Source organism: Opisthocomus hoazin, chromosome 7 (assembly GCF_030867145.1).
Source record: "Opisthocomus hoazin isolate bOpiHoa1 chromosome 7, bOpiHoa1.hap1, whole genome shotgun sequence".
In the NCBI taxonomy this organism is placed as follows: domain Eukaryota; kingdom Metazoa; phylum Chordata; class Aves; order Opisthocomiformes; family Opisthocomidae; genus Opisthocomus; species Opisthocomus hoazin.
The window spans coordinates 34,287,403-34,309,907 of record NC_134420.1 but is presented as its reverse complement, the minus strand read 5'-3'; the positions used below and the strand labels follow the sequence as shown (position 1 = coordinate 34,309,907).

At 38.2% G+C, this 22,505-nt stretch overlaps 1 protein-coding gene across 12 annotated transcripts in view; it reads left to right on the top strand.

Annotated features, from left to right (window-relative positions):
* The window catches only part of SIPA1L1 (signal induced proliferation associated 1 like 1), a 231,659-nt gene that overhangs the window by 71,840 nt on the left and 137,314 nt on the right, over positions 1-22,505 (top strand). For 9 of the 12 annotated variants that reach the window (XM_075427533.1, XM_075427528.1, XM_075427532.1 and 6 more), the window contains one exon: positions 7,020-7,112. The exons of 2 other annotated variants lie outside the window; for them this stretch is intronic. The gene's annotated coding sequence lies outside the window, so the exon portion shown is untranslated. Of the gene's footprint in view, positions 1-7,019; positions 7,117-22,505 lie in introns of all 12 variants that reach the window. One more of the 12 variants, XM_075427535.1, reaches the window with a different exon arrangement.

Sequence of the window (22,505 nt, the reverse complement as noted above, 5' to 3'; positions counted from 1 at the left end):
AGACAAGTAAAATTGCTTGTTTGAATTATGCAGAGTTCTTGGACATGGTCAAATTGCTAGACTGTGCCTGTTTTCAATAAATTCTTTACAAAACTTTTTTTATCTAAGCTGTAATAATATTGATGTCCTCTAAACAGACAGAAAAATGCTTTTTTTGTTTATCCTTGAGTTGTGTGACCAAGAGGATAACTGTGAAATATTGTTTATAGAACAGTATATCTTGAAATATGGATAAATGAGCTATCTCCTGAGGAGAGTACAAAACAGATTGTAATTTTTCCTGGGAAAACAGGCAAAGAATGCTTTTAAGTTTTATCTTAACCTGGCAAAGAGCATGAAGGTCCTTGACTGGGCAGAGAAACCCCCGCTCTAATAGAAATTACCAGGTCTGCCAAGCGAGTCCAGTGAGGATGGAGATGTAAAGTGCTTGTGTTTTATGGAATAACAGATTATCGGTTCCCATGAGATGCAAGTGTAAAAGAGGCTTCTCCACTGAAAATGGAAACTTTGGGTGCGGCAGGAGAGTATGTCTTGAATTACTTTTTTTGTCTCTTTCAGTAGCGTGGAAAATAGTGAGTTCTGCTTTATCTCCCAGGTGGTATGGATGAATGTGTTCTTTTCCTTGAAGGAAGATTTGTAACGTAGAAAAGCAGAAGTTTGGTTATGTGTGTAAAAAGCTTTCTAGCTAAAGAATTGTATTTTTATCCTGGTTGAATTTTGAATTAGGGACAGAAGAAGATATGATCTATGGAGTGTGAAAGTTCTTAGAGATTACTAGCATTCTCAGTTCGACACAATTTCAAAGCTTTTGAAGACTGAATAAATTCTGCTTAATGGGGTGGATTTTTTCATATTGCCTTGGATATTCTGAAACTATAGTGACGTAGTTAATACCTCTTAATGAGTCTTATGGGCAGTACATCTATAGAACTTTTATTGTGAATCTTCCTTCTGTAGCAGATGTGTACATTTCTGGTGTGCTGTAAAGGAGGCCGGAGGCTTGTAGAAGTGGTGCTCACAGCACATATGCAGTTGTCTGAAATCTGCATTTGGATATTCCTGGCTGAATCAATTTTTGCAGTAAAGGGTAAAGTAGTGAAGTTTATGCAGTATGCCAGTATATTGTGAAAGACTGGGGGAAATGTGATTTCATGTTTTGTTCATTGACAGGTATTAGCACCTGCCAGCAGAACCCCGTTGGATCAGTGTGTGCGGATGCCGTTCAGGAATGGTGCTTCATGGCTTTTAGTTTTTTTACTGGCAGGCAGTTCCCTGCTGCCTTGTTCTCAGAGTCTAATTTGTCTAGCTAATGTATTGTTGCTTGCATTATGTATATTATCAGTTCATGGAAGTGCTGATGTAAGCCTTCATATAAAGAGAAGTCGTTATGGTCCTTTGCCATGGGTGCTAGAAGTTAGAAGACAAATACTTCTGATTGCTAACTGGCTGCTGGATGACCTTGAGCAACTCCTTTTCTTTCTCTTGCCTGGATTTCCCTTGCCTTGATTTCCCTTTCTTTGTATTTGGTTTAATGATATTTACCTTATTGCAAAGCACTTAGGAAGCTTTCCATTGATAAGGGTTCAAACAGCGGTGTATTCTCTGTGGTCCTTCCTCTGCTTTCATGGACAAACAGCTTTAAAATTGCAAATACAGAAGTCAGTCAAGATGCCAGCTCAGTTTTTCGTGGTTTGTGTTTGTTTTTTTTTTTTTTTTTTTGTTTTTTTTTTTTTTTTTAAACAGCAGTCAAATGGATTGAAAATGATGTGTGAAAGAAGGGGGAGGGGGAGAGCGAAATGGAGAAAGAGTGAGCTTTCAAATTGTGAATTTGCAAATTCTTTGCTGAATTTGCCCTTTATCCTTGCTCCTCCAGTATTTTCTGCCATAGACAGATAGTTCTTTGCTTGGCAGCAGTAACTCCTTCTGTGGCGAAAAATCCTGTACTTCTCTTACAGCTTAGCTGTGACAGAAAGTTAGGCTGAAAAACAAGCAATAGGACAACTTTTCTGAAGAGAAAATCTGACTTTTAAAGACACGATATTGGACAGCAAAAAGGAAGGGTCACTACTTCATGTAAGGGCGGGAGGAAGTAGACTCTTGATTGCATTTGTTGTTGGTTTTCTCTATTTCAAACTTAAGTATTTGCATTCCTTACTTTGAAGTGTTTACTGTTGTCAGGAATAACTCCAAAGTTCACATTTTGTGGTTCTGCTCCATAAATGCCTTGATGTTTCTCTTCGGTTAGTTCAGCACTGGATGAAAGCATTAGCTCATAGATCTGAAGCTCCTTCCAGTCAGCAGTATCTTCTTGGTTACAGGTATTTTAGTTGTAGGATGTGCAGTTATATTAAAGGTAAACATAAAGCCATTTATACACTATTACAGTTGTATGCTGTGCGGCTAGAAAATCTGGCCTCAGTGTGAAAGTGTGCAGGCCACAGTGGTTGTGAATAATCATAGAATGTTATAGCTTACTGCACTAAAATCATGTTGTGAACATCAGAAGAAGCCTTTTCAGGGGAAATGAAATTAAATGAAATTTTGTTCCATAACCGCTTTCGAGAAAAATGTTAAGAATTACAATAATTGACTCCTGTTGACAGGGCAGCAAAGGAGTTAATGAATTAAATGCAAAGTTATTAATTTTGATTGAAACTGTATAATTATGATGTCAAAGATATTTGAATTTGTATCAGGCTGTGCATCTGCATCAGATTTCTAGTTTACCCTTGATGAGAGGAAAAAACCAACACACAAAATGAGAAAACACAGACATCCCCCCTACCTGAGCTGAATCTCCATTCAAAAATTGAAGTATAATTCTATTTCAAATCTTTTTTTTCTATATAGCTGTTCTGTACAAAGGTGTGAGAAGGTAAAAAGGTTTCACTAGTTCAGCTTTCTTCGTGTTAGTAGCATGTCTCTGAATAATTCCTGAAGGTCTTAGTGTCTGAAAAGCAAAAGGTAAGTATTCTCTTTGAATTCTGATGTCAGCAGCAGCAGAGAGTCCCCTGACAGCCCTCCATGCTCTTCTAGGGTTTTTTCTTTCCTAATAGCCTTAGTCTGACTGGAAGGCAGCCTTCCAGACTACCTTGAGCTGTTCTGTTCTCACCAAGAAGAAATAAAACTTCATTTTAACCTAAAAGTAAAATTTGTGGAAGAATACAAGAGATCAGATTATACTGGCAGTGACTCTTGAAGCAAATATTCTTTAGCGTGACAAGCCGCGCATGAAAAGATACACTTTATTAGGATGCAGATTCCGTGTACGCGATTCATTTGTTGTGTAATATTTTCATGCATTTTTGGTTTATTAGAACTATACATGTATTAGTGTGTAGAGAGGCTTTATTAATGTGTCAGAAATAGCATTTCACTATTCACTAGGGTGAAAATTGATACGGCTATAATTTCAAAATTTAGTAGGAGTCTATATACCTTGTTTTATACTAAATGACTCCAGTTTTCCTAGAATAAGGTTTTCAATTCTTACTACTCTTTATACACCTTTATTTTTTTTTTGTACTTGGTTCTACATTGCCGTACTTCTTGTGTCTCTGTTTTTCACCATTTCATATTCATGGTTTCAAATCCTTCTCTTCTCTGGAGGTTTTACTGCTGCCGAGTTTTATACCTCCCTTTGATATTTCATCCTTTCCTGCCTTTCTCGCCCAGAAGAGTTTGTGCCTCAGCGAGCCTCGGGAATAACTGTGTAGTGTTTTTACAGTAATTTTAGAAGCTTAGTTGTGACTTCTAAGCATGCTGCTTTCGCTTGCCATATAGTTTTGTGCAAGTCGGCTGGCTTGGTGCTTTTTAAAACCCCGTCTTACCTGTGTTTCTGATGTGTATGAGCAATAGCCATTAGTGCTTAGCAATCATATAGTTGAAAAGATGTGTGGAAATGGAGTTTGCTTTGTAGTAATGTTATTTATTTGTTTCTGGCATTCAGCATCTTCAGTGACAGCAAACGTTTGGCTGGAGATGAAACTTAGAGCCCTGTGAAAGCTTTTGCTGGTGGTGGCCTTCCAGCTGTGCTGCTCTGTAGGCTCTTCTCCATTGTGGCAGTATACTGTGGGTCATCTGCTAGGCACAGGGCTTTCGAAATGTCAGCCTGAACACTCGAGGGAGTTAGCTGCTGAAGTCCTATCGCCTTGTGACTGGGGTTCACAAAATAAGTTGCAGGCTAGTGCCTTGGGAGAAGCAGCATCATCTTTTCCCTGCCGTGCATCACCTCATGTTTGCTGAAGTTTGTTGGTGAAATTTGCCCCAAGTGTCTTCGATCCTCTGGTAATTAATTAAAGTAGTAATCAGCTAATGCACATACATCAAAAGCCTTTTGTTTTTATTAAGAAGAGAAGGACAGACCTATTACAAATATTTTTGTAGCTTTATGATGGCACGAGAACACTCGATGTAGACTTCTTTATTTAGAAGCTATAATGCGTATAGGTGGTGCCTTCCTAAAGAAAACTGAGAAGGCAGTTTTCCACTGATGGTTGTTCCTTCGTTCTTTTGAAAATCTGGATTAATTAATAGGACATCCTGAAAGGCCTGCTTACTTTTCTTGGGAGATGAATGGACTGAAGGCTGTGTAAGCTAAGGAGGAAAATGTGTTGTTTTTTTTTTAAAGTGTTGATGAGAAAGCAACACCTGAACTTCTTGTAGCTATTTGTTCAGCAATTTCAAATACTGTTAGATTCTGTTGAGAATAAATGCTGGTTATTTTTAGTGTTTCTAGAGAGCATTCTCTTTCCCCTTCCTTTTTTGTAAAGACTTTGACTACAGTTTCAATACTTCGTAGTGTTATTAATTATATAAGGCTTCTCAGGCTTTTAGCTGCTGTTCTGCATGTGACTTGCAGCTTGGTGAGAATAGCTTTTGCAGGATGCAGCAGGGAAGTGGGGGAAGTGAAGCATTCCTTGGGTAGGTGGCGGATTCTGAAATCAGGGGGATGAACCTGCAAGGACTCCTCATCTTGCTTGTAGTACTGCATATTGACATCTGGAACATAGCAAACGATCCTTTGAGTTCTCTTCAAGTAACATATTGTAGTTCTTCCAAGGGTGATGTAAGCTATTTAGCCTGTTTCAGTAGAACCAAGTTCTTTCTTCCCTCCCCCCTTATATACGCCTACACCAATGTTTTTTCAGCTCCGCAAGTGTGTTTTTTCTCACTCTCTCTGCTGTGTAGGCGGCCTTCCCAATCACAATTGAGCTTCACAGGCAATCTTTTTTTTTTTTAAAAAAAATGCTGTCTTTACACAGCAGGTCTATAATTTAACACCAAAGAAAATGGAGACTTCTGGGTTAGAATTATGGTGCGTGTTAGTAATGCTGAAATAGGTGAAGAATTTTGCCCTAAAGAAAACAAGGAAAATTTTTCTTGACCAGAATGCCACCACCTGCAGAAATTATTTATTTACCTGCTGCTCAAATGATGTGCCAGAATGTCAGTAGCAATCACAGGCAGATAGGTTTTAAACCTTTTACTTGCTTCATTAGACTGAGTTATAATTGAACTTTTCTACACCAAAATGAGAATGTGATTCTACTTGAAAGAGACAGGCTCAGTTTGTTGGTAGTGTGAAAGCTGAAATGCAGTTCTTCCTGGAATGTTACGTTATTTTAAACAAGAGTGTAGTTCTCTCTGCCTTTTGGAAACTGCTTTTGTTGCACTTCGTCATTATTTTTGTGTGTCGCAGCTCTTTGGGTGATGCTTTTCATTTTTCCAAAGTCTTGATTTCACACACTATTTTGTAAACAAGCCTCAACTGAACTTGCAATTAAAAAAACCCTAACCCTGAAAGCTATATTATTAATTGCCTAAAGAAAGATAGCAATAATTACTTTCTTGAGCTCTGATAATGCTGTCTGGCACTTTTTGAGGAATGTTTGTTGATGCTAATGTTCTTGGCACCAAGTTTCCAAACTTTATTGAACTCTAGAAATAAATTGTTGGAAGAGTAGCAACGGGTGACTTAAAATTATTCGCTCATCAACTTACCAAGTTTCAGAGATTGTTAAAATAAAATAGATAGTGCTTGTACCATGGTTCTGTGTGCAGCTTAAGCTGGCCTTGGCAGCTGAAAGCAGCCATCCGTATCTGCTTATCCCGTCCTGTGCCTTCTCTGCCTCATGTCAACCCAAGTGCTTATGTAGCTGTGCAGTGAACTAGATTGGGAAAAACAAGGTTGAAGAAATGATGTAGGTCTTCTCCAGTCTCCTTCTTTAGAGTTGGATTTTATCTATCTCTTTGATATGATTCACTGCAAATCTTCTCTAACGCATGAGCTTGGTGGGAGTAGAGGAAGACAAAAATTCAATAGTGCTGTCTGCACTATCTCCAGCTTGTGCCTCTGAGGAGTTCTTGGGACTGCAGCATAAATCTCCATGGTTACATCTGTTTGCCCAGTCTAATTTTAGAGGGCTCCTATCATCTACAGATGCAAGCCTCTTCTAGCCATAGATGGGTCAGATGTTAAGAATAATGCTGAAACAATACAGATTTTGTTACAGGACTTGGTAAATAGGAAGGAGAAGCTTTGAAACGTTTTTTGGTGGTTTTTTTTTTTTTCCCCTGCTACTCTTGGAGACTTCTTAGGACTGCATTTGATGACTGAAATTCAATCCTGCTCACCCTTGTGTTTGATGTGTGGTAGGCTTTGAGTAGTGAGGAAGAAAGTGGGACACAGCCCTGCTAAATGCACCCTTTCAGGTGTAACCAAATGTCTGTTTAATTTGCAAATGCCTGGCAGAATGTATTCTGGAAGAAAATAACTTGCTTCAGAGAAAGGGTAATGAAAGCAAGGTTGGAATTGTTACAGTGACAAACTTATCCAGGCTTTCTAAGATGAGTAAATTTAGCTGCAAAAAATAGGTTCACGATTTTATAAGTCTTCATTGTTGCTTCTGGCTTCTTACAAGCAGAATTTCCACAATACCCTTTACCTTTTGAAAAGGATTTCACACGTTCATTTCCCATTCAGATTTTGTTCATATTCCTGGTCTTTCTGCTTCTAGGTTTCACCATGCTATGATTCATCTGAAGCTGGTTGTGACAGCCACTGGGAGTTTTTGCTAAAGCTGCATGTGCCTGCCTTCTCAGGAATTTGGGTAGGTAAGAGTGCATGCTTCACTTCTGTACCACCTGGCAGTCACCCTTTGGAGCAGTGCTGGCTGCCACAAAATCAGTGTTGGCTTTGTGACTGCTGATAGTACGTGGTGTTTCATACAGTACAGAAGGGGTGGTCTCCAGCAGGATGGCTTACCCGGGCAGGCTGGCTGCCGCTGAGTGCCAGACTGTATCCCAGTCTGTCACTGAAAGCATCCCCTATACGTGAGAGCTTTTTTTGGGAGGGAGATGCAAAGGGACTAGATGGCTACTCCTTCCCCCCTTTCTACTAGGTATTTGTAGAAGTGTTTGTAAAAGCAGGTTGGAGTCTATTCAGGCTGTGACAGAATGCATGTTTTTGTCACATTTTCTAAAACACAGCATTTCTTGTAGGTGGTTTCTTTTAATCTACTTGTGAAACTAAACTTGTGTTGCAAGGGAGAAAGGGATGATTACATTGAATGTGCCTGATTCTTGAAAAGGACTGGCTTTTAGTACATGATCTATCCTTTCACAGAGAAATATAATACACTTCTAGGGAGTTTGTGAAAAGATAAAAGGGATGCTGCAAGTGTGAGATGCTGCAGTTTTGCCCATGCAGCCTTGTACTTTGTCTTGTGTCAAATGCCAGTCCTTTGCATGTGTGTAATGACCTGGTTCAAGAAGGGATATCGGGAAGGTTGGAAAATTGCAGTGTGTGGTTTTGGGAGATGAGGGGAGGAGGGATGGGGAGCAGTGGTGTTGTTTTTGCAAAGATGGGCAGGGGTGGATTTGTTTTCAGGCGGATCGGCTTCCTGAATTAACTCAAGATGTTGTGCAAGCCATAGTCCTGCCTGAAGGGAGGTGACCAGAATAATTGCTGGGGACCGGAGGGAGAACAGTGTTGAGATCTGAACCTAGATCCATTTAAGCTGAATCAGACAGTAAAAACACCACCTTCCTCCACTGAGAAGACTTTAACGATCTGTTTATTAACAAATGTTGAAAGCTATAGGTGTAGGATATGCAAAGGAAGTCCAGTCTGGAAGTGACAAGTGGTGTAATAAACATTGCTGCTAAAGAAAAAACCCTTCCTTGTAACATCAGTTCATCAGTCTGTGGGATGTCTAAAGAAACAAACAGGTTTCTTAGAGAGCATCTGCCCTGTAGTTGTTGCTGCAGTTGTTTTGGACAATGTTGTTTTATCAACGGTGTCAATTTTAAACTGTTCTTCCAAAGTACTGTCAGCAAAGCTGCATTGTGTTGGCAGAGCACTGCTTAGCCTCTGAGGTTTGATTTATTGTAGCAACAAAACCTTTCCTTCAGACGGCTTACATATTGGAGAGAAACATACTTGTTTGTGGATCTAGAGGAGCCCTTGGAAAAAGCTGTTTTAATTATTTTATCTTTCCCCTTGAGTCATCTTACCTTTTCCCTTGGCACCATCTTTAGTGTTGATTTTCACATGCAGTAATTATTGTGGTTTTCTCTGATATGTAGCTCTCACAAAGTTATAGACAGAGGAGATGATGTTCTGTCCATCTCTTTCCCACCACACCACACAAGTTTGTATTTTTTAAGTTTATGGTCTGGAGAGACATATTTTGATCCTAAATGCTGTGTAGTGCAGGATGGATGGTGAAAAAGAGCTCTTTTGAGTGATGAAGTAAGAAGTAGTCTCTTACCTATTAATTTAACTTACTTTCTGCTAGTAAGTGAACAGTTTTTCTCCCTGCTGTGTTTGGGTTCCACAGTTCTGTGGTTTTTTTTGTCTTATACTTTCCATAAAGAATGTCCAAGTAATTAAACTAATTTTGTGATAATATCACGATGTTATAGCACTAAAATACTTAATGAAGATGGCAAGTTCCTATGAAGTTGTATTTAAAACTTAATTTGTTTCGCTAGTAACAGGTCCGGTTGTTTATGAGCTCATAAGCTCATGGTCCTATAGACCCGATCTTGTTCACTGAAATTCATGAACAAGTTTTACAGTTAGGAGTTAAATGTTTTAGTAAAGCATATCCATGTTAACAGGTAGCTTTTTTAGAAATAAAATCATGCTCCAATAAAGCTGTTATTTGCGTATGTTTCAAATCGGGATCTAATTGGACTTGTAAAGATACTTAGTTGCGAGACATTCAGCAGCATAAACTTAGTTTTGTTAGATTCCTCACATTATTCTTTTAATATTGACAGAATAAAACTTGTAAATTTCTGCATACAACTTAACCTGAAACTGCTGATTTCTCCTTGACCTGCACTTAAAGAGGAGGACTGGGGGAAGGGAAGAGGAAGGGATGGTCACTCTGCCAGAGTGGCTGATATTGACCTTAAGTTATATTTTGTAGTATAGGATTTAAAGCTGCTGATTTTATCTGTACTACTCTTTTCCTGCTGACAGAGTGAAGCTCCATCACTGTTAATAAGGCCTGGTTGCGTGTGGTAGGGTTGGGGTGGGAAAGGTTTTGCCTCGGTGATCCTTGCTCTTGCACAGGGTGTGTTTTAAGAGTACATGGTGCTGTGTTCCTTGTAACAGGGAGATGGCAGCTGTATGGGTACAGTTTCTCTGAATGCCCAGGAGCGGATGTACAGAGTTGTGTTCCTGTCTTACATTTTTCAAGTTTTCATTTTTTTTTTTTCAAAAATTTCCCCAAGGTTTATGTGGTGATTGTAGTAGGTTTTTTGTACTGTGGTATTGCAATGATAACTACACTTACTATCTGTAAGTGGAAAAGAAATAGAAAGTGTGTAGTATATTTTTTTACCTTCTTTTATGTTTAAAAACAGTGTGGTGAATTACCAGAATTTGGCATGTGGTAGCTGGGAAATTATTCAATATGCAATAGAACTGGAGAATTGCAGTTGGAACATTCAACAAAACTGGATAAAGCTTTTGGTAGCTAGATAGGTCCATTATAATAATAACTGGGTGTTCATGAGAAAAGTCTCATCTTCATTTCATTGTGTATGAGACTGAAGGAATTACATATTCAGAAACTAAGTGTGTATGAGTGAATGAAAAGAGAAAAGCTTGGATCCCATTAATTTTTGGCTATGCATAAGCTTGTTTTGTGCTTTGATCGCTGTTTTCTTAGTCTGGAATGACTGAAGACTTAATGGTATGGATTGTAATGATCCATGTGTTTTTCTGTTACGGGCACCTGTTGACTAGGCAGGCCAAGAATGAGGGTACATACACTATGTCTGCAAACTTCCCGATTTCAGAATGGTTAGGCACACCCAGGTTAGCTTTAATCTAGCTAGCCTGGATTAAAAAAAGATTGTGAGGATTTAACAGCATGGACTTTCGCACAGCCTGTTTAAGGCTGTCAGGGAGTCTGGGTGCTTAATCACTGCAATCCTATGCCCTGGAAATTGAGTGGGTTTTGTAAAACTCACTGAGTTCTGTAGCTTACATAAATGTGGAGAGCCCTTGGTAGATTAAATACATATATTATGCTGTGTATGAATTTTTCCTAGTTTTACCTTTAACATGTGGAATATAGTAGAACTTAGAACCAGTTACTATATTCTTAGTACTATGTATGATTACAAATGTACACTGATCAACAAACAGGACGTTTTCTGTAGCTGATCCTGCTATATTAACACTATGTGGGACTGGCTAGTGAAGAATGAGCAACCCTGATATATTGAGTTTCTGCGTGGCTCAGTTTGTGTATTACTAAAGTGCCATGTGCTGTGCTTAAAATTCAGTAGCAACAGGTTTCTGCAATTAAAATATTTTTTGTTTTTGCAAGTTAATAATAAGAATCAGCAGTTAAATCTGAGACATGAAATAGAAGTGGAATCTGTGAAGCAGGAAAAAAAAGTAATTTCATGGACTGAATTAAAAAAAAAACAAACAACCACCCATCCCACAAAAAAAAACCCTAACAAAAAACACCACCACCTCCCTCAAAGAAACCCCCCCAAAAAAACAAAACAAAAACCCCAATCCCTGCCCAAAATCAAAAACCCAATAAAAGGGACCGTAGAGTAGCATAATTGGAATTGGGAGCTGTGAACTTCATTCTTGTGCTGTCCTTGACTATTAGTGTTGTGTCTCTGCTTTGTTTTTTACCTGTAGAGGGAAAATGCTTGGCTCCTTTGTAAAGTGTTTTGAGAACGTGTGCAACTGCTAGTACTACAACTGCATTGACTATTACGTTTCCTAAATTCGTGCTTCAGAACAGATACACCAAGGTGAAATATAGCATTTATTTGGAACGTATCCAAGTTCATTGAAAACATTTCTGGGAATTTGGAAATGAGCAATTGTTAAATGATTCCATGTATCTGAAAACAAAAGAAGCCTCATTTCTAGCCTGACTTCGTTCAGGTGTAGTTTCCAGTCACTGGTGGTTCTTTTGTATCTCTGCTTGATGAGAGATCAAATTCCTTCTCTTGCTCTCCGTGTTCTTCCTATAGGCAGTTTGCTTTTTTTCTTCCAGTTTTTCAGCATCCTTCTCGAACTGTAAAATCAAGAACTAACTGCAGTTTCTCTTTGCCAAACAAAGTAACATAACTGCTTTCCTTGCTTATTTGATATTCTTGCTTGTTTAAACATTAGTGAATTGCATAAGATTAGCCACAACTAGGTGTTGCGAGCTTTCTGTGGCATACACAGATTCAAGGAAGTGAACTAGTAAATTGGAGTAATGCACAAAGCTGTCACCTGTGAAGATCAGAGTTCACGCTTTCCACTTGAGATCAGAGAAGATCAGCTTGCTTTTCAGTCTAATTGTATTCACTGCTTATGCATAATGCAAGACCACAACTTAACTCATGCGCTCCATTTGATGAAAGATGAAGATCAGTGTCTACTAGATAGTATGATGCTAGCCTTACAGATCCCATTAGCGTGAGGCATTAGTCATGTCCTTTTATGTGTATAACATAACATACATATAAATACACATCGTAATGTGAATGATACTGTAGAGCTTTTGCATTAGTGGTAATGTAAGTAATAAATAGGTTTTCCTGTTAATCTTAATTTGTATAGGTATTTTAGCATGTTGGTCTCTTTAGTCTTATGTGTCATATATGTTGTTAGATGAATTTGTCATCAGTCATTAGCTCATTCCATCATTTCCATATATGAGGGCTTGGTACTAAGATACAGTTCTTCAGTACCTCAAAGCTGTGCAATTTATTGACCTTTAATACCACTAATTTTTAATTTCACTGAGTCTTTTTCAACTTACATAATCATATTTTTTTAATAAATTTTTTATGATTAAGTTAAAATTTTTGCGTCTATGTATGTTAGAAAATACGCAAGAGGAGGATGTTCTCTAAACTGTGAAGTCCAGGATGGCAGAGTCTTTTAAAGTTGAGAGATTGGTTGGATAAAATTAAATAGGGATGTGGCATGGTGGATTTTTTCATTTTATCGCTGTTGAGTGTTTTGCATGTGTTCAGAACTTCATAAACTATGTGAGGACGGTCCTCTCCGTCCATACTGGTATCCTGTGTTTTGTGAGGCTGAGGTGCACCAGGAGCAGGGCTGGCCTGGCCAGCCTTCCGTAGATACAAGAAATGCTGGAGAAGACAACAACTTTTGTTTTTTTGCTCTTGGGTTTGTTTTTTTTTTTAACCAGCCTTGTCAGTACTGGTGTAGCATGGCTCCTAAAAACCTTGCTTTCTTCGTATGACGGTCATACCTTAGGGGAAGAGCCACTGCTGCTCTTGCTTCCTCGTGCTGCTGTGCTGTTGGTGATGTGTTTGTGAAGCTCATAGCCCAGAGGTGCTGCAAGTGTGTGCATGTATGTATTGTAGTATAGATGTGATTTTTCAGGATATGAGGAAGCACTGAATAATCATTGTTTAAACTCCAGCTTAATATTTTTTTTTTCTTTGTGCTCTTTGTTATTTCCTTTTCTTACTCTGCTCTTTTTCCCGTGTTTTCTCTATTGATTTTGGGAATTTATTTTCTTCAGCATAACTTCTCCTTTTTATTCCTCTTTTCCTCCCTTCCAGCACCTGTGCTAGAGCTCTTTGCAGAGGCTAGCCGAGGAGAAAGGTTGAAGCTGAGACCCAGCGTTGCCCTTCCTTCTTCGGAGGAGTAACTGCTGCTTTAAGCCTCTCTGAAAACAAGTGGCTGTTGGGAGGAGGTTGTTTGGAAAGAGGATGTGCTGCAAAATGACTGGGCCTGAGTGCCTTCCCAGCTGGGATTAATTTAGAATCAGAAGTTTATAGCATTCTTTAAACATTTACGTGCACTGCTATGAGGGAGCGAAGGGGGACAGACGTGTGTTCATTGCAAATTTTTGCTCCTTGCATCTGTCCTTGACTGTAAAAGGGAAGCACGGGTCGATTTGGTAAGATGAAAATTTGAGAAGGGCAGATAATACAGCAGCTATTTAATATTTTTGCTGTGGAATGAAGTTGTGGGCCAAGCACTGCCTCTTGGTTTAGTCTGCAAAGCAGTTGTCATTTCTTCGTTAGTTAAGGCTAATGTGTTTTTTTTAGTTTGCTTTTATTAAAATGACTTGGATGTAGAAAGGAAAGTTGAGGCTTACGATCATCTTTATAGATACTTAAAAGATATTCAAAAGAGAAGATTTAATATTTGGACAAGTTGGAAGCATTTTCTCATACATTAAAATCTTAACTGTTGTCTTTCATCCAGAAAAGGAGTGTTACAGTTAGCTTACTGTATTTGGTCAAATCAAAGTGCCCTTTTAGCCTAACGTTGCTGCCTCTGACAGCACAGCAACAGATGCAAATGGAGGAATGTAGGACAGGTTTGTAGCTGTAGGCTTGCTTAATGGCTGGTGACATCAGGCTCAGGACTGTCTGAATTGGGAAATCCAGTACCTTTTGCTCTTTGTTGCTGTCCTGTTGTGCTTCCTAATTCTGCTGTAGCTTTTTTTTCTAACTTGGGAAAAGCAGAATTGCATTTGGTACTGAAGGTTGAAATTTTATACAGTGGTATGACAAAGGACTGGCATTGTTTTCAGAATAATTTGTAATCCTATATGTGGGTGGCTTTTGTTAATGTGGATTTTTTTGTACCCTGGAAAGCACTGGAGTATAAATTAATGGATACCGATATCTTCATGGTCTTCAGTGTTGTGAATTCTGCAAGGAAATGAGAAATGCCAGGTAGTGTTGGTAGTGGGTCTGCTTATCATATTTGATTATCTGTTCAGTAGTTGCCTAAAAGTGAGTGCTTCAGAGCTATGAATCATTGGAGCATATAAATTTTTTAGGATTTGGACCCCTGTATTCATGGCTAGGGCTTCACTTGTCCTGTGCTTACCGCAGATGAATAATACCCCTACTGACACGTCCAAAGGCAAGCCTACTGCATTTTTATTAACTATTTTTATTGTTACTCCCCATTCAACAAATAATATGGCTCTGCATTGTTCTAGGATAGCTGTGCAGTTACATACCTTCAGTCCATAGGAGCCGCCAGACAATTAATAAAATGGTGTTGCTGCTCTAAGGTCATATCTGAAATTGTTCATCTGCAGAGCAAAGAGGATTGTGGCTGACCTTCTAACGCTTTTATATAACTAGGATTTAAGCTGTTTTCTAATTTTGCCTATTAAATGAAAGTGGAGATTTAGCCTTTCCCTTAGATGAGTGAATTCTGAAGCAAATCAATGTAAGAAAACCTTTTGAGACCCTTAGAGCTTTAACGTGTGTATGGGAAATTGCAAGAGTGTATTAATACATGCTTTGAAATTCTGGTATGGAAGGTGTCAACAAACATCACCATTAGACAAAATTTTAAAGTCCTACAAAAGCTTCTTAGTCTTTTGTAACCAAAGAACTACAGTTACTGGTTTTGCTGTTTCCTGTCAGAAATTTTTTTTGACCAAAGTTCCGTTATGGAAAAAATAGGAGAATTTTTCTTCATTGTCCTTTAGTAAGCTGTAGAGAACCATTTTCTTCCCTTTTTCAAATAGAACCAACCCTTGAGTCTGGGGTTTGGGTTTGGTCCTCCAGCTATAAGTCTCATAGAGACTGCTGTGTGTTCTGTCATCTGAACTGCAAAGACAGTTTACCTATTAAACAATTTTATGTGGTGTTAATACCTATGCAGTGATTATGCTCTAGTTCTAAATTGACCAGTGAGGCATTGAAATAGTGCCTCTTGCTTGGCATTCATATTATCTGTGGAGCTCAGGATCATCCTAATCATGGCCAAAGTGAACTTAAAAATATCTTTATTTCATGCTTTTTACTTCAGCTGATCTGTCTAGGCGTAAAACGTAGTTTTCATCTTTTTCTTGGCATTTTAAAATAATGATGAAAACACTGGAGGTAATGTACTGTTATGTAAACTTAAGATTGTTTATTTAAAGTATTTATTGGTGATTATGAGTCTGGAGCTTTTATTCCTGTGGTGTTGTTTTTTTCTGATTCAACTTTATTTTTAATTTAAAATAACAAAAAATTCCTTTTGACGAGACAGTGTTTCTGAAAGGAGTGGTGGGGAAAAAAGGGCATCTATTTTAACTAGGAAAAAACACCGCAGACATTTCTTTTACAAGGTGCTGCTTCGAAGGCAACCTGGTGGGTGTCACGTTTTGTGGTGATGGTGGTATGTTTTCAGTGTTGGTTACAGTGCTATAGTGCAGAGGTGCCAGTGTTCGTCAGAATCTGTACTGCTGGTAGTACTGCTTTGCTGATGCAGTTCAGTTACTGCTAGGCACCACTTGCCCTTTCACCCTTTGCTTTGCAGAAGGATAGATGTTGCACACTGTCTCATTGTTTTACAGTAGCTCTTCGTTTGTATGGTTTTCCCCGCATTTCTTGATTTTTCCATGTGGCTCTTGATCGTGAAAGTATCCCACTTTCCATGCTGATGACTTCTGTGTGTCTCTAATTCAACTTCTACAGCCTCGTATGAATTTATGAGAAAGTAATTCTGTAAAATGTTTTTTCTTGCAAAGCATTTGATTGTATGCATAAAAACGTATCTGCATTCTGGTGTGTATTCAGGATGAATGTCCGGGTGTGTTATTTGACTTTGCAAATTCGAATCGGAAGGAAAAATAATTGGAAGATGCTTCCTTTTTTAGCTTCAGGATTTTGCAGTACATTGTCGCAAAGGCAAACAAGTAAAGCATGCTTAGATTTGTTCTCTTGTTTGGTTGAGACATTTTTCATAGGGGAAGTTTAAAACAAACCTAATTTCTGTGCTGGACAGAAATACTCTTACTTTGTATGTATGTGGTGTTTTTTAAACCTGCTTTGATGTTGTTTAGCCTTTCTTAACAGCTTTTGAACGTGGTGTTTTGATTGCCGTCAGTTTGATGGATAGATACAAGTCTTGGTGTTCTTAAGTTCCAAATGTTTTGTGCAGGAGAGAGATCCAATGTGTTACCCTGATGGGGTGTGCAGCGTGAGCAGCTCTCAGGGAATGGAGTTAAATGTATGAAGTTGTAGAGATGGAAGATGCTTGGGAGCACAGGGCACAAATCAGTAAGAAACTGAGTTTTGCTAGTCTTTGTTAGTCATGACAGACTCCTTTTTATTACCTTCTTTTTACTCTTACCCCATGTTCAACAAATAATTTGGCTCTGCTTGTAATCTGGCATTGCTCTAGGATAGATGTGTAATTAGTATTTTCATTAGTGGCAAACGTGTGTCTGCGTGATTTTGGAGATGCTTTAGTTATATAGGATACTGTTTAACAACAGATAAAGTTCCCTCAAATTTTGGGGACAAGAGTCAGACTGGATGTTGATTTGAAGAAAAACAGATACAGAGAAATAGTAAATTGTGTTGAAGATGCAGAGGCTATAGATTTGTCAGGTAGTAGCAAAATTTAGAGAATGTTTCAAAAGATACCTATATGCCTGCTTCACCTCTCCATGTTATGCAGATCTGGTCCATTTTAAACAAAAGCAACAGTTTTACTTGTCATCTTTAACAGTAACGCTCTATGTTGTGGGTTTATGTGAATCATAGATGACCCTGAGTGTGAGATAGCGCTGTAAATTCCTTTGTTAGTCAGGGGAAGTATTTTGTATTATCAGCTAGATTTAGTAAGTATTTTCTTAAGTCCCTTTTACTAGTCAAAGAGTTTTTGCAGTGTGTTTTAGTACATGAATTATATTGATGCGTATACAAGGTAGTGATAGATCTGTTGCAGGCAAGAACAGGAGAAACTTCTGCGTTGTTTATCATAACAGTGCAATTAATATAAAATGTAACACAGGCCAATATTTTGCTGTTTTCATTTAAACTGGATAATGCTTTCTTGTATTTGGACAGGTACAGACTTCTAAATCCAGTAATAAACTAACTTTCATTTGTTGGAATTGGGTCTGATGTAAAATCATCTTTATTCTGACAAAATTCTTCAAAAAAGTAGCTTAACTATCCCTACCCCCATCCCCAAAACAAAAAACCAAATCCCAGTCCTAGGGAGTTTTATTGATGATACTGCGAGGCCTCTGGCTAACCTTTTCAAGACTGAAATCCCTCACAATGATGTAGGATTTCTTCTCTGGACTTCAGTAAATGTTTAGACAGCAGTTTATTCTCTACTGTGATGTTTTTTCTTTTTCTTTTTTCTTTGTGTTTTGTGGTTGAGAGTGATTTGTTAAAGATTTACCTGATATGTAGAAAAACGGTTGTCTGAAAATGGAAATGTTGGACCAGGAGACATGAGCGTTGAATTATACTGCTGATTTGCCACAGATTAACAATATCACTGTCTTTTTTAATTATTGGTCTCTCCATATAAAGTGTTTTTTTGCCTTTTAGAGGCATTGAGACTTCAAAAATTTCTTTCTAATACTTGTGAATTGGTGGTTGTGAAGACTTGTTGGTGAACAACATTGGTGTTGCGATATTTAAGAGCTCACCACTGTTTGTTCTGTCTCACAGGTTCCCAAACAATAACGAAATGTAGGAGATAAATACTTTAAGAATTGTTTTCTGATGGAAAATACTATCAGAGAGTATTTGGCAGAGAGATTGGCCTTCTGTAGGGCAATGATATCGTCATCACTATTCCCTATTTTCCATAGCATTTATCTCCCTTCAGGTGTAACGGTGCTGCCCTGTTCAGGTGGATGCAGTAACTTGTTTTCTTTTACCATGTTATGTTTTTCTCCAACTTGTTTGTCAGGTTCCTGATGTGTTCTCTGTTAATGCAGATGTAAGGCAAGAGAGACCTGTTAAGAAGGTTTGTTTTTAAAACTTTATAAAATCTATCATACACACCAAATAGAATATTGGGGTGCTTTGAGTTCTATTTCTGAAAATGGGTGCTAGTGTATCTGAAAACACTGCATTCCGTTCATAGTATCAGAGAAATAGCGCTTTTTTGTACATGTGCCAGCAGTTACCTTCTTTTTTTTGCAGTACTGCACCTACTCTTCCTGTAAGTGGAGGAGTTTTGCATTCCTTCTTGCGAGTGTCTGCTGGACCTAGACTTCGTGGGCTAGTTTCACAGTCCTGGAGATGTAATCAAAGTCTTGTTCTGTCCTTCAGCAGATATTTTCACATGATATATAAGCAGCCTTGGGTTTTCAGATGTTTTTTTTATGTTGTTCTGGCTTTTAGATCTCTGAACTAGTAAATATGCATACATATTTTTAAAGGAAAAGGGGAACGCTGTCCGTTTCTAGTTTTGTGGCTGTTGTAAGCATGTGTTTGCAAATTTATTTTGATCTACCAGTTTACAGAAACTAACTTGTGTATCTGAATAACTTATTAAATTTGTGGCAAAAAGGAGTGTTCATGAAGGAATCGGGGTGGCGGTGGTATAAAGTGTAAACAAGAGTTGCTGAAAGTCTGAATTCTTTAAAAGTCTGAAGAGTGGTGTCATGCTTTGGTATGTGCTGTTGACACCAGCTCTGATAAATGTTCTGTCTGTACTGGTGTGAGTACATGTCGGGTTTTAGTGAAGTATGAATTGGAATATTGCTGTTTCACAGCAAAGCTGAAAAATAAGATCAGAGCTAAAATAAATGTGTGCATAAACAACTTTAAGCAAAGTCTAAATTGTTTTATATTAAAGGTGTAAACACAGCATGTGACATCAGCTGGAGTCAGAATGTAACTACTTTCTAAAAGGAAAAACCCTCGCATTGAAACTTAGTTTAAAATTGTGACTGCTTAGAGATGAATTGCTGAATGTGAGAGAGCAGTAGAATTAGCTTGGATATCAGAATTGATGTAGAGTGTGTAACATTTTTGGTAACTGAGCTGATTGATTATATTTAAAGTATTTTAGTTTTACAAGAAGACTAAGAAAAGAGGAGTCTGAAGTTGGAAGGGACTTTTCTGTTTGAGGAGGGGAGGTGAGGGGGAAGAGAAATCTGTTCATGTATGTTGTCACTTAAAATAAGTCACAAAAAAGAATTTATACATAAAGACCACTTTCTGGTTTGGGTTTTTGTTTTTTTTTTTTCCTTTACTGTAAATACCTCTTGGAAAACCAAATATATGTAACTATTAAGAAGATGAGATTTTGTTTTCAGTTGCTGTCCATCTGTTTTTAATAACCTTAGAACCAGATTTTAGGATCTTTTCCTTAGAGCACATAAGAATGATCTACGTGGGATTTCAAAGCTAGGACAATGGTGTGGAGTAGACTTGAAATACTTCAACTTCTTATACTCAGTAGTCTTAACACCTCCAGAATATTTGCCTTTCTGGAACAACATCGGGTTTATGACTTAGTCTGTGATCCAGTACAGCTCCACAAGTTCTTTTCTGCTTTATTACTCTTTAGGTGGCTAATTCTGTGTGTGGGTGTTTGGGTTTTTTTTTGTTATTATTACTTTAATTATCTCTTTCGGACTTACAGTATTTTATTCTGCTTTCACCTGCACGTACTTCTATCTGGTCAGCTTTAGAATCCCTGATTTCCCAAGCTCACCTGAAGTTGTCTCCTCCATACTCCTTGCAACTCCTGCCCTCCTGTTTGGTGGCATTTGTGGATTTTTCAACGGAGCTTCTGTTTTGTCGCCCAAATTAATAATGAAAATACTTATCAAAACTTGCTGCTGGTCAAATTCTAGCAGTACAGACCTGAAATGCTTTCTGTTTTTTATACTGAGCCACAGCTTTAGTTCTCTGAAAGCAAATTTTCCAGTAGTTACACTTATCTACACTGATTTCTTTGGATCTGCGGTTTCCAGGTCATGTTGAACAGTGTCAGAAGCATTATTTACATAAACTACACCTGCTGCTTCACTAGGACATTTACCCAAGGGAGAATATTGTGTTGGTTTGATGTGACTTCCTGACTGTGATTTATGTTTCTCCTCTAACTTAAATTGATTTTTACCCCTCTTCTGTTTCCCCAGAAACATATCCAAAACTTTCTAAGCATCAAAATGATGTCTTACCATTTCTTAAGTGTTTTTTTTTTACTTCTTCACTGTTGTTGGGAGGACCTGTACCCTGTTTCATATTGCTCTGGGTTCTCTCCTGTGCTTTACTAGTTCTCAAAGTAAATCAGTAATAGTTTAGGAATTCTTGAGACTGGTTATTTGTATACTCTAGTACACATTGTTGTAAGTAGCTGGGTTAAACTGTGTGTTAATTTTTCTAATTGAAAGATGAACTGGGTTTTTTTGTTATTTAAAAGAGAATGTATTTTGAGTTTTACTTTTGCTAACGTTCTTGGCCACTTCCTTGTGGAGCCCTAAGGTATCCGGGTCCTAGATAATCTAGATCAGATTCTAAAATTGTCTGCCGATGCTATGTGCCACCGTAGGTTAAGCCTTCTTGGTAGGCTTTGATGTCCTGGATGAGATCCAGAGTCAATGTGGGCTGTCCAAGCCAGCATGCTATTGAAAAGCCAACATTAAGTAATTAATTCTTAATGAATTTGAGAGCAGTGTTGGTATTTTTCAAAATTAAAAAGATTATGCTCATCACTTTTTGTTGTATGTGAGTGTGATCTGTGGCCCACCACCCCCAAAACTATCTTGCAGAGCTTTGCTGGATTGGTATTTCAGTCAGGAAGACTTGGAGGGAATAACTAATTCTGTGTTAGTATTGCTAACCACCTACTTGCGTGTATGATGTTTTTCTGCAGTTCCTCTCTGGGCAAGACTAGGACTGACTTAAAGGTTGTCTTGCCTGAGTCAGAACAGTATAAAAGAGGGCAGAGAAGGAGGTTCTTGGCTTGCAAAGATATAAAAAGCCAGACAAGTGAGTGGCCTATGGTGACTATGTTTGTTGTACTACATCTGTCATTTGAGCAGACTTGCTGTAACTTCAAGAATATACAATATTGCTAGATATCTTGAAAACGTACACCGTAACGTAGATCTTGGGACTGCCTGGCTGGTAGGTCTCCCCTTGTGCTGACTGGAACCACTTAGTAAAGGACCACAGTTCAAGAAATCTGTTCAGATAGCCATAGTACAGCTACCTGTGCTGAAAGCTGAAGCCATGGTAACTGGAGACTATCCAGAAACCTCTGATAGCTCGTTTCGTAAATGGTTGCTGTTTGACAAGTATCTGTGAATTACTTGAACCAGTATTGAAAATCCTTTGCTGGTCCTGCCAATTACACCACTCAAACAGCACACTAAAAACCACTGCTCCAATAAGATACTGTATCTCACAATTTAATGCTATGGAATAGACTATACTGGTAAAATCAAGACATTAAAGAGCAACAGAAGACAAGCAGATGCAAATTCAATCTGGTTTAGTATTTTTTCCCTGTAGGTTTGCTGATAACTTCTACTTGAAGAATGGGCTTCTGTTTAGTCTGTCATGTCTGGGAAGGCATTTTAAGTGCAAAACAAGTAGAAAATAATTCCAAATGGCTGAAGGACTGAAAAATTACCTTTATAACCTGAAAGAAAGTTTAAAAATATTTGTAAAAATAAAAATTGCAAGACCTAGACCAGCAGAATTGTTACAAATATTAGAAAAGATGTTATGCTTTTGAGTGAAGGTTGATTTTTCTTTTCTATTTATATTCTTTTCCCCATCATTAGTGGAATTAATCTCACTTGTGAACAGCTGTTGAAATAATAAATCCTGCTGCTTGAATTGTAGTTATAGTTGTTCTGTTTTCTTCAAAGTCCCAAGCAGATTTAAAAAGCAAAACCAAAAACCTCAGCTGGTAAAACCATCAGCGGATAAAGTAGACAGCTTACACAACAGAAGTTGCAAATGGAAGAAATTGCTAAGTTAAATAGAGCGTCCTTGAGTTAGGCGTACGCATTAATTCACTGACTGCTTTTAGGCTGGTGCCCGCTTGAAAGAGGTGGTCCTGCCTCCCCCAACTGCTGATTTGGTGGCTGTTTGGTGGTCTTTCACCCGGGTGTAATGAGAGGGTATGGCTGTGTGAAGTCTAAACCCCAATGCACAACACATGTGCTTGTATTGCTTTGTTAGGCATGTGGGGCATCTCTTAGATGTCTTGCTTAGTTTAGCTAATCGGATGTTTCACGGTGGGTTGG